General features: G+C 41.7%; 1 long non-coding RNA gene across 5 annotated transcripts in view; it reads right to left on the bottom strand.

Annotated features, from left to right (window-relative positions):
• LOC102159120 overlaps positions 1–16,740 on the bottom strand; it is a 195,027-nt gene that overhangs the window by 153,000 nt on the left and 25,287 nt on the right. For 4 of the 5 annotated variants that reach the window (XR_002344337.1, XR_002344338.1, XR_002344336.1 and 1 more), the window contains exon 2: positions 1,474–1,590. This is a non-coding gene — a long non-coding RNA (uncharacterized LOC102159120). Of the gene's footprint in view, positions 1–1,473; positions 1,591–6,461; positions 6,670–16,740 lie in introns of those variants that run through there. The other variant, XR_002344340.1, reaches the window with a different exon arrangement.

The raw sequence follows: 16,740 nt of genomic DNA, 5'->3' as shown, positions 1-16,740 counted from the left end.
AAGGAACCTTTCCACAGAAAAGAAAATCATGGACTTGGAGAATAGACTCATGGTTGCCAAGGGGGAAGGGGAGGGAGTGGGAGGGACTGGGAGCTTGGGGTAAACAGAAGCAGAATGTTGCCTTTGGGATGGATCAGCAATGGGATCCTGCTGTGTAGCACTGGGAACTCTGTCTAGTCACTTATGATGGAACACGTAATGTGAAAAAAAAGAATGTATACATGTATGTGTAACTGGATCACCATGCTGTACAGTAGAAAAAAATATATATATAAATAAACAATAAAAAATTTAAAAATTCATGGCTCAAGCATTGATGATATTAATTTAATTACATGCTTAGACCAACATTATTAAATAGACATTCTGATGGCTTAAGAATATAAATACTAGGCCAAGTTGCATTTTCAGGGTAACCATTATTTTTCTCTTATTTTAAACATGTCCTGGAAGAAAAAAGACTGGTACCTCATAAACAAGAGTTGTTATAAAAATTCGTCATGATAAGTGAGGTATCTCCTTGATAATAAATGCCGAGATCTGACCTACTCACCAGATTTGACTCTTTAAAAAATAAAACCTCCAAAATGATGGGATTCTTGTCTTAGCAAGTCTGTCAAGATCTCAGCTTTGGAAATACCTCCATTTAGAAAACAACAGTGGTTCCTCATTTGCAAAATGAGAAAATAAAGGTGTGTATTTCAAAGCATCAAGAGAATCAAAGTGAGATAATTTATATAAAAGCAATTTTAAAACTGTAAAATGCACATAAGGTAGTTATTATTATACTTATAGAGGGAATTACAGCTTCTCAATAATTACTGGATAGTATTATGTCAAAGCAGAATACAATAAATTAACACATGACCACATATGAAGGAAGGCAGGCAGCTATAGTTATACCTGGCTACCGCAAAGGAAACAGACGCTCCTGAGAACATACACACATGGCAGAACCAGGCCTCGAACATTCCTTTTCTGATTTCTGATCTTGGCTCTGCCTTTGATGCTTTCTTTAGAAAAGGCATATGCAGGTATGCTACCTTGTGCTTCAATCTCTCAACTTAGCAGTTGCTGTCATCATTGTGTTCATGTCTCCTTTATCAGTAAAATAAAACACAATTCAAACTAACTTCTTCCCTTTTTGCAAATGAGAGGCAGCTTAAAAATATGGAAGAGGTAGAAAAGTCCATACCTCTCCTGTAACAGTTCCCCTCATATCTTCCAGGGAGAACCCAAACTGGAACCATCTATCTGAATTTCAAATTTCACCGTCAGAAGGCCATCATACCAATTAACTGTGCTGCCTAACAAAGTGCCCCCAAACGAAGTAGCCTTAATAAGCACTTGCTATTGCTCAGTTTATGGATGAACTGGACAGTTCTCAGCTCAGCTGAGTTCACTTGTGCATCTGTGGTCAGTAAAGGACTGGGTGAGAACTTCTACTGCTCTTGGTAGAGCTTTCACACCTACCTGTGGGATGACTTCCTGTAGACTGGTCTAGGTTGGCCCAGCGGGCACAGCTGGCAACTCCTTGTCATGCTTCCAGGATGCTAACCCAGGCTTGTACTTTGAGGCAGCAGGGGAGGTCTGAGAGAGGAAACAAAAGTGGGGAGAGCCTCTTGAGGCCAGGACTCAGAACTGAACTTCGTTCCTTCATTGAATTCTAGCAGCCAAAGCAAGTCTAAAGGCCAGCCTTTAGACTGGGGAAAGAAATTCTACCTTTTGATACAATCAGCTGGAAAATCACAGAGCAAAGAGAATGGATACAAAGAGAGTTGGAGAATTGGCCATCTTTACATGAATTCTACTGTAGCCAGTAATATATTGTTTCACCAAGGTGAGGGAGTAGCATATTAACACACATATTCGACATTTGCATTGATTAATTGGTTGTCATCTTATAGTATGGAAAGCTTCTCAGTTAATTGGGCAAGGAATTTGATAATAAAATATGACGGTTACTCATTTTTGTGTTCCAAACACTTAGCACTGCATCAGGAAAATAGTAGGCATTCCATGAAAATTATGAATAATGATAAAAGAAATTATAGTGGAAAATTACTCAGAAATCAAGAATCAGCTGAATCGCAATTCAGATATGCCAAAGAACCTGTACAATTTGGAAGGAAATAATTCAGCCTCCCTAGGATTTCTAGACACAGACTGGGCATTTTCTAAATTCTTCCCTTCTCCCTCCTCCCTCTCTCCCTCTCTTCCTTCCTTTTCTTTCATTTAAAAATATTGTCTCTAAGAACCCTAGAAGTTATGTGGATGTAACCCACTCATTATATAGATGGGGAAACTAAGGCTAAGACAATGAATCCACTGCTTTGAAAACACAGACAGTTAATACCAGAAGCCAGAACTCAAGTTCATGATTCCCAGCACACCTCCCCCATGTATTACTCCAGTACGTTGCTACACAGGGTGCCTTCCATGGGCCAGCAGCATCAGCATCTCGGGTGAGCATCACAGAAATGCAGAATCTCAGACCCTCTCCCAGACCTACTGATTTAGAATCTGGGATTTACCAAGATCCCCAGATAACTTATGCGTGTTCAAGCTGGAGATGCTCTGAGCTTCCCAATAAATGCTTAATGGCTAAGAACACTAAAGTTTCTTGTTTAGTTAGGAGACTGTTCCCTTGATATATTAACGTTGAAACCATATTTTCTATACACCTCTAACTCATTTATTTAACAAATACCTCTGGAGACTTGCGCCGTCTGAGGTATTGTAAAAACATCCAGAGGAGGGCTTGCCCTCCCCAGCTCACTTGCCTCAAGGGAGTCGCCCCTTCCCCTTTCCCCACATCCCCTGCCTCTCTCTGTGCCCCCTCTTTGCTCTTGACCTTCTCAACCCCTCCCGCTCCCCGTCTTCGTGATGCCACAACTGAAATCTCATTTCAAACGTTGTTGGTTTAAGAGCAAAGTATTTTGTTCATTTGAAATTCCAATTTCAGAATAGTGACTTAAGATGTTGGGAAATTCTTATTTGGCTCACTTCCAAGAAGCTTACGTTTTAATATCAGCGTGACCCTAAACCTTTGTATAAAGACAACCTAAGTTCTCTGAACACTTAGGGAGGAAATTCTCTACAAACATAGTTTGGGTTAGTCATACACTTCTGTTTTTGCTTTTCTCTTCTTCTTTTTTTCCAATGCCATCTTTACTCTAGGAAGATAAAATAAGATTGCCTTTTTCCCCAAATGTTTAAAGCCAGCACATCTACATCTATAATCAAACATTTATTTTTCTTTCACTAAGAAGTGAAAGAAAAAGTTTCATTATCAACAGATTAATTTCACCCAAGAACTCAGAATGAAACAGAGACCATTATATCAGAAATCCAGTAAATTAACTATTTTTTTTTTAGTGAATAATATTCAAGATGGAGTCTTTACATTAAATAATAGGATCACAGGTAATGGTTATATGATGATATTCAATTCCTCTGATGCTTATATGCCTGGCATTTTAAGTTCTGATGATTGAAAGTATTGTACTTTTCTCTCTCGCTTGCGCTCTCTCTTTTTTTAATACTCCCTCATAGTCCTGAAAAGCCCTGAGCTCATTTTATTCTTCTTTCTTTCCCTTGTCTTCTCTCTCTTCAGAGATATTCCATGATGATGCTGCTTTTCAAAATCAAGACTGCTTGAACTTTAGCTGAGCGTAATGAAATTTCAATCTTTCACACAATGGCAACTACATCCTCTTTCTGCTCTCTTGGTGCCATCGGAATAGCAACTGCCCGGCGTGAACAATAGGACTACTTTCAGTTCTAAGGGATTGGCTGTTGCTGAACAGCAATGCATGGAAATAATCCTTGGCAATCCCACGGGTGACATTTCTCATTCCTTATCACCCATGCTGCATGCAGCCGGAACTTGATAAGACACCCAGAAAGAAGATAATGGCTGCTATCAAGCTGTCTAGGTAGAAATAATAATAATAGTCTGTTTATGGAAAAGCAGCTGTCCTATTGTTTCGGATTCCATGAAATCTCAGAGTCAGAGCCTCTCTCCCATGCCAGCCCCATCCCCGGTCTCCATGCCAATCCAATCACTTTGGGGCTTTAATGATGGGCATTTTTTTCATGATCTTTTGATGCAATAGACAAGGATGCATGTAAATGTCCCATAACCATATTCAGTGGCAGGATATATTTAAAGACTAGAGACGAAGAATTTTATAGGAAGATTTGGAGGTGGGAGGACTTGGCAATGACTATAGGAAAGCCCAGTATCCCTTTTCATTTTTATTTTTTTGGCTTTTTAGGGCCACACCTGCAGCATATGGAGGTTCCCAGGCTAGGGGTGAATCCCAGCTGGAGCCGCCAACCTACGCCACAGCCACAGCAACACCAGATCTGAGCCACGTCTGCGACCTACACCACAGCTCACGGCAACACTGTGTCCTTAACTCACTGACCAAGGCCAGGGATTTAAGCCACTCCCTTAGAAGTAGTCCTATTGTTCATGCCCGGCAGATTCGTTTTCACGGAGCCATGACAGGAACTCTCCGGTATCCCTTTTTAAAATAAGCACAAACCGGGGGTGGGGGGAATGTGCCTGGCTGTGGGATGGAAATCCTGTGAAATCAGATTGTTATGATCATTATACAACTACAGATGTGATAAATTCATTGGAGTAATAAAAAATTAAAAAAAAGAAATATATTAAAAAAGTAATACTGGAACTAACTAAATAAATAAAATAAAATAAGCACAAACCCAGAATTATTACTGCAAATGAACAGGGAGTGATCATTCCGGTCCAAAATCTTAGCCCCCACCCCCCACCCCAAAGTGCAAAATCTTAACTTTCTAAAAACAAAACATTAAAAAATGGTGATGCCATGGGGGCCCACAAGATGGGTTGCATCTCCATGGACTGCGTTTTATTTGTTCTAACAGCACAGCCCAAGGCTCAGAAGCTCTGCTGGTAAGGCTGGGGTTCTCCTTTTCTTTAGCTGGCTTTCTTCCCTGGCTGGGACCGAACAGGTGATCCGTTTATTTGCCAGTGTTCAGGCCTTGCTTTTAACACAGTCATCTTCACGTAGGGCTGTGTGCGGAGGCTGTTTCTGTTCTTCATCTGTCCCTGTATCTCTGGTGACAGAACTAGGCAGCCAGGCCCTTCAGGGTCAAACAATACCACTGAAGAAAACCAAGTCCCTTTTCCCTCACTTGGTACTAAAACACAGCCCACGCCTGCCTGTTCATGTCTGGGGCCGGTGGAAACCTTCAGCCTTGAAATGGGCCCCCCCATAAGGGTCCAGCCCTTGCAGTGAACAGAGAGACAGGTTCCCTTTATTTCTCTTTCCCGTAGTCTCCATGACAGCTATCACACCTCTAATTTACCCAGGCTGAATTAACTCTCTCCCTGTGACCTCACAATGTCATGAGAACAAAGACGGCGGAGATATGGACACAGGAAGTGGGGCAGCAACTTCGAAGAATTTCTCACTGCTGTTCTCACGACCCTGCATCACAGAACCACTCTAGAAGGCAGAAGCCAATTTCCTCTGAAAAGTCCAGGACTCTTCCTACACAACAAAGCATACCCAACTGAACCTCTCCCAACGCCCCATGAATATCCCACTCCAGAGGCGCATAACTCAAGGGCTACTTTCTGTCTAAGACCTTCCTCTAAGCCTCTCTCCCCCTCTCCCACTCTTCAGCAGAATTAGTTTGATTATGGTATTTTGTGCATAGTGGCGTTATAGCCTTTTTTCAATCTGTATCACATGACTTTCTTGTCAACCAGAATGAAAACTGCAATAAATTAAATAAATGCCTTTTTATATTTGTATTCATTTTTATGAAGGCAATTTAGCAAAATGAATGAGGAAATGGGGTTTTTGTTTTTTTGGGGGGGGTGGCCCTGCCTGTGGCATGGGGAAGTTCCCCGGACAGGGATCGAGCCCACACCACAGCAGTGACAACACCAGATCTTAGCCACTAGGCTACCAGGGAATCCTAGGAAATGGATTTTAAAGCAGACATATCTGGATGTGAATCCTAGCTCTAGCATTAACTAGCCATGTGCCCTTAACTTTTTGGCACTTAATTTGCTAATATACAAAATGGGGCTATTTCATAAAGTTTTTTGAAAGGATTAAGTGAATTTAAGTACGTGTATGTAAAAAGTTTAACGTGATACTGACATGCAATAAGCTCTCAACAAATGGTAGCTATATGACTGTAATTAACTTAGTCTCTCCAGCCTTGCCATAGAAGACCATCAATGTATCTTCAAGAGTAAGCGAAAAAAAAATGACGTATGGACATACATACAAGAACACAGACACATGTCATCACTCCTACTATAAACTGCATTGCTCTCGGCTTATCTGAGCTCTCAAAGGGGGATACAGCTTGTCAACCTATGGGGTGTATGACAGAGGGAAGAACATGATCACGAAAGGGTTGGCAGGAAATCTCTTTTCCAGCAGCTTTACCATAAGTAGTGGCCTCAAGGAACCCACGTGTTTTCCTCTGAAAGTGCAGAATGGGCCCTTCTCCTTGTGACACCCAGCTGAAAACACAGGTGAGGCAGGTGGCATCGTGCTTCTCACCCATGACCAGCAGGTCTGCAAAGGGAAAAGCAGAAGCCATCCAATCTGTGTCCACATGCCAGAATGTCACAGCAGAATTCAGGAAACATGGCAGGTGGCCTTGAACTTGTACTTCCTTCTCCTTTTTTAGAGAAATCATTATAAATAGCCTGGTCTCACACCACGAGTGACTATAAAATCCTAGAAGTGTCTGGATTCAGATGTGTCCTTTCCCCGCTAAGACACCAAAGGGGTTAATGTCTGGCCAAAAATCAAAGTCTGGCAGCTTCCACCCCATACATAATGGGCATTGTTGTTCCTGAGATTTTGTCTGTTTTTTCTGGCAGGCTTTACTGTTTGGAACTGATTCTAAAACAGAAAAGGAAAAAGTCAGTCTGCTTTTTTCAAGTGTACACGCAACAAAGCATAAGGCTGGTCAGAGAACTGCTGTTTTGCTCAATTTCCAGGAAAGTTGTTGGCTTACTGTTCAGAGAAGATGGATTATCAACTTAAAATGCATTTACCTCAAAAGGAATTCATTTATATATGTGTGTGAGACACACATAATATCCTGAGGTGGTTGCCTTCTCTCAGATATGAAACAACACATTATGACTATATTAGCTGATAAGTGAACTGTGGCTGCCTATCCATGTGCATATGAAATCCATTTGCCTGACGTTATTAATGGGCTCACTCAGCAACCTTTCCAGGTCAGCTGCAATCTCAGGACCTGTTTGTCACTCCCACCTGATGGGCCCCCAGATGTTCTCATCTGAAACCACATGAATATGTCTTACTAAGTTACCAATACAACAAAATCCCATTACAAAACACCAGATTCTATTCCAGGGAAGAGCCAAGGATTATTTTTTAAATTTCCAATCTGTCATAAACCAAGACTTTTGTATAAACCAAAATCATGCATTTGGATGTCAACAGCACATCAAATTGTTATAGACATTTCCAAATACTTTAGTCAGTCTCTATACTTAGCTTGTCATGGATCAGTAACAGAGAGTTTGTGAATCACACTGCTCCATGGACCACACTTTGCTGCACCTTGGGCTTAGTTGTATTGCTGATAAACCACCTTCTAGATCAAAGTTCACAAACTTTTTCTCTATAAGGTCCTGAGAGTGAAAATGTAGGCTTTGTGGACAATGTTATCTCTTGTAACTCTGCAATTCTGCTGTTACAGTGAGAAAGCAGCCATGGACCACAGGAAAATGAATGGGCATGGCTGTATTCCAGTAAAATTGTATTTATAAAAAGCAAGCCACAGGTTTAGTCCACATGCCAGCTCCTGGATGGTGATGATTTGAGGATAGCAGTAAACATTTACTAGCCAACTCTTCTGTGTCAGGTCTTTTCTCTCCTCCCCCCTAGAGCCAGGAATCAGGTAACACTGTTTTAGTTTTACGAACAATGAAAATGTGACATCAACAAATGAAGCAATGATTTCAATTTATTCTGGAAATAGGTGGATGGTCCAGGATCCAAACCACAGTCTCCAGACTCATATTATGCAACATGTATGTATAATGAGTGGGATGTCTTTTTCACTATGGATGGGAAACTTAAAATACTGGTGTCATCTTGGTCATCTTCTTCCCCTTCTCATCTCCCTACCCACCATTCACCTCAGAGGTACCAAGGTCTGAGTGTTCAGTCATGCTGTAGAGTCCCTAGAGAACCAGGGCCAGACCTGGAGAATCTACAACACCCATCCAAATACTCACTTATTCACCAAATATGTGCTAAGCGCTTCATCTGTGCCAGACACTGTTCTAAGCAATAGGGCCATAGCAGTGAATGAAATACATAAGCCCCTGCCCTTAAAAGGCTTACATTCTAGTAAGGGGCAGTAGGCAATATGCAAAGAAATTTATATTATGTTGGGGCATGAGTCAGGCTTTGAAGAAAAATAAAGCAAAGGAAGAGGATAGAGTGACGAGATGTTTCTCTTTTATCCAACTCTTGTATTCTTTCTTTACCAACTAAGATATGTAAACTCCAAACAGCTATATTTAATACATCTACTAGGTATAAATATACTACATTCACAGTACCTTTTTTTTTTTTTTTTTTTTTTGTCTTTTTAGGGCTGCACCCGCAGCACATGGAGGTTCCCAGGCTATGGGTCCACTCAGAGCTATAGCTGCCAGACTTTGCTACAGCCACAGAAACACCAGATCTGAGCCGCATCTGCAACCTACACCACAGTTCATGGCAATGCCGGATCCTTAACCCACTGAGCGAGGCCAGGGATTGAACCTGCGTCCTCATGGCTACCAGTCTGGTTCGTTACTGTTGAGCCACAATGAGAACTTCTCATAGTACTTTTGTATCATGTTTTTACCAGATATTCTCCTCATAATTGAATGAGAAGGGACACCAAGGAAGAAATTGCTGCATTCATTCACGCTGAAAATATTTATTGAGTGCCTAGTTCGTGCCAGGCACTGTTTTTAGAACAAAGAATCCAACAATGAGCAAAACACACAGATCCTTGCTATCAGGAGTTTCCTTTATGGCCGGAGGAGTCAGAGAATAAACCAAAAACATAATAAATACATGTTGAAAGGTGATAAGAACAAGGGAGAGAATAAAAGGCACAGCAGGAGAGGGAGACAAGGAGCCCCTTGGGGATGGGGCCGGGTTGTTGTTTCAAGTAGCAACTTTCCCGTGATCGAGGGGAAGGTGACAAAAACAGTGTCGGTGGGCACAGCAAGCCCCAGGTTGTAGTTCACCCATCACTACAGTCAGAGTGTCATCAATTAAAAGAAAGCACAGGATGTTTTGTGTTGAGTGTTCTATTTAAGTCCATAGAAATAAATGTTATTCTTTCAAAGTCATTTTTGCCCTTCCCTCTTCCTTGCTTCAGAGAAAAATGAGAGGCTGGCAGCTGAAACAATGCAGGGATGGGAGAGGGGAAAGGAAGGAAAAACGAAGAGCCAGCATTCACGCCAGCTGACTGTTTGAACAAGGATGTAGCTGTGACCCAGCCCTCCTGGGTCCCCAGACAGACTTGTTAAGGAACTCACAAAAACAGAACTGGCAGACACTCAGCATTTTCCATTAAGCATGGTGTTCACTTTTTTCAAAAAGTAATGAGATGTTAATATAGATTTGAATTTTAATCAGACCCAACTTGGGAACAGGGTGTTTTTCTGTAAATGTGAAATATTTCTAGGCTTTTAGGAAAATGCCATCCATATAAAGGCTAACTACCGTTTTACATATAAAACTGCCATTCTTCATTGGGTGTTCTGGAAAGACAACAATACAAGAATAAAATGATACAGTGCCACAAAGACTTCTTGCTTTCTTGTGAGTGTTGTTTCCAAGTCTCTATATATTATTTAATAATTCTTACAAACTGGAAAACAACGCTTGTAAACTTAAGGCACGGATTAGGAGGTTTCCGTTTATAAATTACGAAAACAGACATAACTTAAATCTAATTCCTGATAACAACAGTATTAATTTAAGAAGGGCATACATCCAGTAGGGTGGATTCCAATCCACATCTCTCTGATTCTAAAATCAGCACCTTAGCCTAAACTTTTTCCCTTTTTAAATTTTTTTTTTTATTTTCCTCTTTTTTCCCTCCTAGTTTTTCATGGGCGTGTACTTCTTTTACACCTAAAAAAAATTCCCTTTTGGAAAATTATTGTTATATTTATAATTATTGTTCATTACACTTAATTGATCACCAGTTTAGTCTGTAAACCTCAGAACAAAGTCCTCTGGGATGGGATGGGCAGTCTGGGTCCTGGGAGTCACTATTACCTTCCTTGGATAAATCAAGCTGTTTTCCACATGACAAGTCTATCCCACAATCTATTGGTCGAACAATAGAAAATTGCCCCTCCCAGTCCACTTCCTACCCACCCCTACTGAGATTTCTCTTAAGGCCACTAAAAATCAAAATGACAATGTCAGAGCCAGCAGCTGGTGGAAGTTAGGGGGCTAGGGACAAGAATTCCCTAAGCTCCCTCTGCACTCAAGTCTGACATTCACGTTCTACAGAGAAGAGAGGCAGGTTCCCTTGAGTGCCTGTGTTTGGAAGATGGGCCTTTGCTGCACACTTAATCGTTTCCATCTGTGCATATATTTGATATCTAAATGTGTGTTTATAACACACAATCCTATTATTAAACATCCAGAGTAATACGATAAACGTGGCATTCCCCCTGTGGCTCAATGTGTTACGAACCCGACTAGTATCCATGAGGATGCAGGTTCAATCCTTTGGCCTCACTGAGTGGGTTAAGGCTCTGGCATTGCCATGAGCTGTGGTATAGTTTGCACACATAGCTCGGATCTGGTGTTGTTGTGGCTGTGGTATAAGCCAGTGGCTACAGCTCTGATTCGACCCCTAGCCTGGGAACATCCGTATGCCACAGGAGCAGCCCTAAAAAGAAAAAAAATAAGAAGAAAAAAAAAAAAGATAAATGCATTGGAGGGAGAGGCATTATTTTACTCTATTATAGGATTTTTTTCACGTTAAAATATAAATCTGTATAGCATTCTTTGCAAAGTAAATTGCCTGAAACTCTTAGGACACACAGACTGAGAATATAAACAAGGGTACTTATGGCAAAAGGGAAGGGCTGTGTACATAGATGGGGTGGAGGTCTGACAGGTGTTCTGATAAGCCCCTCTAAAAACTACCAGCCCTTGGAGTTCCTGTTGTGGCAAAGTGGTTAACGAATCCATCTAGGAACCATGAGGTTGCAGGTTCGATCCCTGGTCTTGCTCAGTGGGTTAATGATCCAGTGTTGCCATGAGCTGTGGTGTAGGTCGCAGACGCAGCAGCTTGGATCCTTCCTGTGTTGCTGTGGCTCTGGCGTAGGCCCGTGGCTACAGCTCAGATTAGACCTCTAGCCTGGGAACCTCCATATGCCATGGGAGCGGCACTAGAAAAGGCAAAAAGACAAAAATAAATAAATAAATAAATAAATACAAACTACCAGCCCAAAACCTCTTGAATAGATTATAGAAATTAAATGCATCCAACTTTAAAATCACACATAACATCAGGTAGTAAGCATGAATATTATATCCCTGAAAGGGACCACGGGTCTGTGGATATAAATTTTGGGGTGCATCAATGGAGTTCCCTGATGGTCTAGTGGTTAAGGATCCATGGTTGCCGCTGCTATGGCTCAGGTCACAGCTGTGGCTTGGATTCAAACCACAGCCTGGGAACTTCTGCGTGCCACAGACACAGCCAAAAGGGAAAAAAAAACAAAAACAAAAACAAGTCTGGGGTGCATCACAGCACTGGGAGTGGTTTTCAACTGGAACAATTTGAGCTCCACACTGAAGATTCTGATTCAGTGGATCTGAGGGGATTCAGGCAACATCGAAACAAGCCCTTCCCCCACCCCAACCTCAGCACTAGGCTACACAGCTCTTTAATATAATGCTTTTACTTTATACCATGTATTTGGTTTAAAATGAAAAGGGGCACTGGTATTCCTCTGTCAAAACCTTCTCTCATAAACTGTGGCCCTATTTTTGTACCACATCCCCATTCTCCATATTTCTGGTATTGTAATTTCTGATACAGCGTTCCAGGTAAAGCTTCTGAGAAAAATAAGCGAATCGAAACCACTGTCCCTTCTCGATGCTTGATAACAAATGCCTCCTATGCGCTGTCCATCAGCTGGGTCTCCTGGAACACAATACTGTAGTGTGAATGACTTAACACGAATGTACTGCTCATGCTCCTGGAGACTGGGCAGTTCCAGATCAAGGTACCAGCCCCTCTGGTTTTTGGGCTCTCCTCTTGGCTTGCAGATTGCACCTTCTCCCCATGTCCTTAACACTGCAGAGAGGGAGAGAGAGACAGAGAGACACAAAGACAGAAACAGAGAGAAGACAGAGAATGGAGACAGAGAGTTCTCTGGTACTCTTCCTTTTATTACAAGGCTGCTTCTAAATCAAATAACCTCCCAAAGCCCCCCCTCCAAATACAGGAACATCGAGGTGTTAGGACTTCAACATAGACATTTTGGAGGGACACAAACATTCAGGCCCTAATGTACAGAAGGATACACAACGCTAGACTCTGCAGAAGTGAGGCGGTGAGCGCCAGTCTACACATCGATGAGTCAATGCATCCTTCAAGGCGAGAATGTTAACTTATTTGAGAGAATGTACATAAATCACATTTAAAAAAAAAAAGATGCTGATACTGGTTTCCACATATCCATGGTCAACAACTGATAGAAGCATAATGATGACAAAGAATGACAGCCCAGAATCTAGCGCTCAAGTTGTTTCCTTGGTGATAACTGCTTGGTTAATGGCAATGACTGTTCAAAGTGAAGTCCTAAAGAATGAATGAAGTTTTCCAACCACCTTTTCATTCTGTAATTCATTATATCCATGAATTATCCACTCTACTTCGCATAACTGCCTTTCTTATTTCATTTCTTTTTCTTACCTCAGACCCCTACTTTATAGGGTGCACGTACTACCTACTTCATAAAAGGGCTACACAGGCTGGTAACCGTGACAAATATTTCTGTTTAGACATGCCAAAGACAGGAAGGCTTTCTTCTCCTCCTATATTTCCCATGAGTTGGTACTTAAAGAGGCTGATGAGCGAGGGCCTGTCCTGTCATTTTGTTATCTGCTGCTCCCCTCCAGCCTTCGCTGGAAAGATTTCGAGCACAGACGCGCTATCAGATCTGTGCTCCTGGAAATGAGGAGTTTGTGCCGTGAACAGCAGTTACATTCTAATTATATTAATTCAGACTGCAATTTCTTTGAAATATAAAGGACCTGCTGTTGGGATGGTGTGGACAATGGAGGCTGAACATGTCAACGACATGACAAATTCCTCGGATGGAGTGCCAGATCTATTGTTGCCCAGGATTCTTTTCTGAGAGCACATTCAGCAAGCACTATCAGTGTCAGCTCTGGAGCAAGGGATTGGTTCATTTGTTATCTTTCCAAGTTGCAGGTATATTTGCCAGAAGAGTCTGCCAACAGATGAATTGGTAATTAAAATCATTTCCATGGTTGGAGGAATGATTCAGAAATTGGTCCTCTTTTTCTTTTCCTGTACAAGGAAACAACTTTGGTGAATACTGATATCGACTCGCCGCAGACAATAGTAGAACTGTGTGATTCCCTAGTGCCTTGCTGCTCACTTTTGTGCCTGACCCCTTTACTGGGATTTGTCCTTAAGGTTTTCTAACAGAATTTTAAAGCTCTGTTCTTTGCTAGTGTTACATCCTCCCTTGTCTTGTAAAAGCTCTTTGCAGTTGTTCACAAAAGCTAATAGGGTTCAAATACACCTCACAGTATCCCTCAATTCAGAAAAAGGGATACTGTATCTCTTCCCTATGCCAGCTACTGTGCTAGAATAAATAATAAGTAGTGGTGACAGATTTACAAATATTAAGGAGTTCCCACTGTGGCGCAAGGGCTAATGGTCTGGCTTGTCTCTGTGGAGGTGCTGATTCGATCCTGGCCTGGTACAGTGGGTTAAGGAGCCAGCGTTGCTGCAGCTGTGATATAATTTGCAGCTCCAGCTCAGATTCGATCCCTGGCCTGGGAAATTCCACATGCCGTGGGTGAAGTTGAAAAAGGAAAAAAATCAAAATATTAAAGCTGGTAATAAATTACATACTATAGATGCTAGTTCAGTACCTGCCCCTCGTAGTTACTCAACAAATACCAGTTTTACTATTCTTCTCTCTGTGCCCAGGAAGAGAGGCTCCTTTATAAACATCCACATGGGTACACAGCACCGTTATCACCAACACAACGACAACGAGATCAACCAGCATTTACTGCCAACAGTCTAGGCACTTTCATTGATTTTTTCCCTGAGTATCTGTGATGTTTTATTCCTATCGCACTGATGAGGAAGCTGAGGCACAGGGAAGAAACGTGGGGGAGCTGACACAATGAGGAAGGGTCAGAACAGATGGGACCCAAGCATCTGAGTCTCACGCTTCACAGTGTCACATGACACCATGGAAATAAATTAACTGCAATGATTTTCCCAGGCTATGCAGTAGCGAAGTAATCCGCTTATATTTTAATACTCATTTGCTTGCTGTGTTTCATTTCTTCCTCCTTTTCTCCTCCCTCCTTCCTTCTTTCCTTCCTGCTCTTATCTCTGTATAAACAGCTGCTTCTGTTTTACTAGCAACAAAGCAAGGTTTTTCACCATCCTCAGAGACTCAGGGGAATCTTTCTAAGAGTCAGTAAGTGGAAAGTGTTTTAAGATAAAATATTACACCACCACAAGAAGTACTTTCTTCAAATCAAAACAGCAAAATAGTGCAGATTTTTAGACACTGGTGACCTAGAAGTTTACCGAAGAGTTATTAATATATACGTCTATGCATGTATACGCATATTTATTTTTACAGTAGAGCATTGAGGCATATCAAATGACATGAGGTCCTAGTCATAGTGACAGTAAAAACAAAAAACAACAACGTGTGTTTACTTGAGAGGATACCAGAGAGAAACGACTCATTATTCTGCAAGCTGGTAGACAAAGGCAAGGAACAAAGCATTTGCCTTGGGGTTTTTTTTTTTAATACGAACTTCACTTCACATAACCAAAACGGTACTGAGGGGGAGAAGTTTCTCCTTGAAGTAGAAGGATCCTTGTAAATAAATAAAAAAGAGATCATTGATAGATACATCCCATTACATATTTATCAAAACCTATAGAACATATGACACGAAGAGGGAAGGCTAATGCAGATGGTGGGTGCTGAGTGACAGTGACGTGTCAGTATAGGTCCTCTCCTTGTCACAGTGTACCACTTTGGGCTGGATGCTGATGATGGGAGAGGCTGAGGAGGTGGGGGAGTTGTGAGGGAGAAAGAATATGTGTGTACTTTCTACTCGATTTTGCCATGAGTCTAAAACTGCTCTAAAAAATAGTCTGGTTTTTTTTAAATCATAAAATCAGGATGTCACATCTTTGCCACAGCTAACGAAATAAGAGATCCAAGCAAAAATCCTCAATTATTGATAACATTACACACACACAAATACATTTCTCTTTATGGAAATACATACCCCACCTTATGGCACAGTCTTGCTAAAAACACAGAACCAGAATCTGATAAAACTTCTACCTCTAACTGTACATGTAGAAAATGCATGACAAGTACAAAGTACAAGAGCATAAATATATGGGAGAATGCCTCAAGGACAGAATCAAGAAAATTCAAGGAGTTCCTGTCGTGCTTCAGAGGTGAATGAACAAGACTAGGTTCCATGAGGACGCGGGTTCCATCCCTGGCCTCACTCAGTGGTTATGGATCCGGTGTTGCTGTGAGCTGTGGTGTAGGCCAGAGGCTACAACTCCAACTGGACCCCCTAGCCTGGGAACCTCCATATGCCACAGGTGCGGCCCTAAAAAAAGACCAAAAAAAGAAAAAAAAAGAAAATTCAAGCTGTTAGAAAATTTCAAGGGAAAACAATCTCATTTCCTTTTTTTCCCTGATTTTCTTTTCCTTTTTTTTTGCTTTTTAGGGCCACACCCCAGCACATGTAAGTTTCCAGGCTAGGGAGTCCAACTGGAGCTAAAGCTGCTGGCCTTTGCCACAGCCACAACAACGTGGGAACGAGCAACACCACACAGAAGTTCCCATTGTGGCTCAGTGATAATGAACCCAACTAGTATCCACGAGGACGTGGGTTCAATCCATGGCCTCACTTGGTGGATTACAGATCCGGCACTGCTGTGAGCTGTGGTGCAGGTCACAGATGCAGTCTGGATCTGGTGTTGCTGTGGCTGTATTGTAGCCTGGAGGCTACAGCTCCAATTTGACCCCTAGCCTGGGAACTTCCATAGGCTGCGGGTGTGGCCCTAAAAAGAAAAACAAAAGAAACAAGCTGGACATTAACCCACGGTTCCACAGTGGGAACTCCTCCACCTGCACTTTGACAAGCATTTTTTTTTTAATGAAATGCAAAAAGCATCAGATTATCTTCAAAACTAAATAATTCTAAACCGCCACTTTCCCCGACTCATTCCAACTCTTTGTGATCATTCTCTTTCGGCTTTGTATCCTTCTTCTACTTATCCTCACCACCCCGAGAGACCAAGTTTAAAGGAAGAAAAAAAAAAACTCACAGACGTGAAGAACAGGGGCCAGAGGCCAGAAAAGATTAGATCGCACAGAAA

The sequence above is a fragment of the Sus scrofa genome, chromosome 5 (assembly GCF_000003025.6).
Source record: "Sus scrofa isolate TJ Tabasco breed Duroc chromosome 5, Sscrofa11.1, whole genome shotgun sequence".
Taxonomy (NCBI): Eukaryota; Metazoa; Chordata; class Mammalia; order Artiodactyla; family Suidae; genus Sus; species Sus scrofa.
The sequence above is the reverse complement of the archived record's forward strand: the minus strand, read 5'-3'. Positions and strand labels throughout refer to the sequence as shown.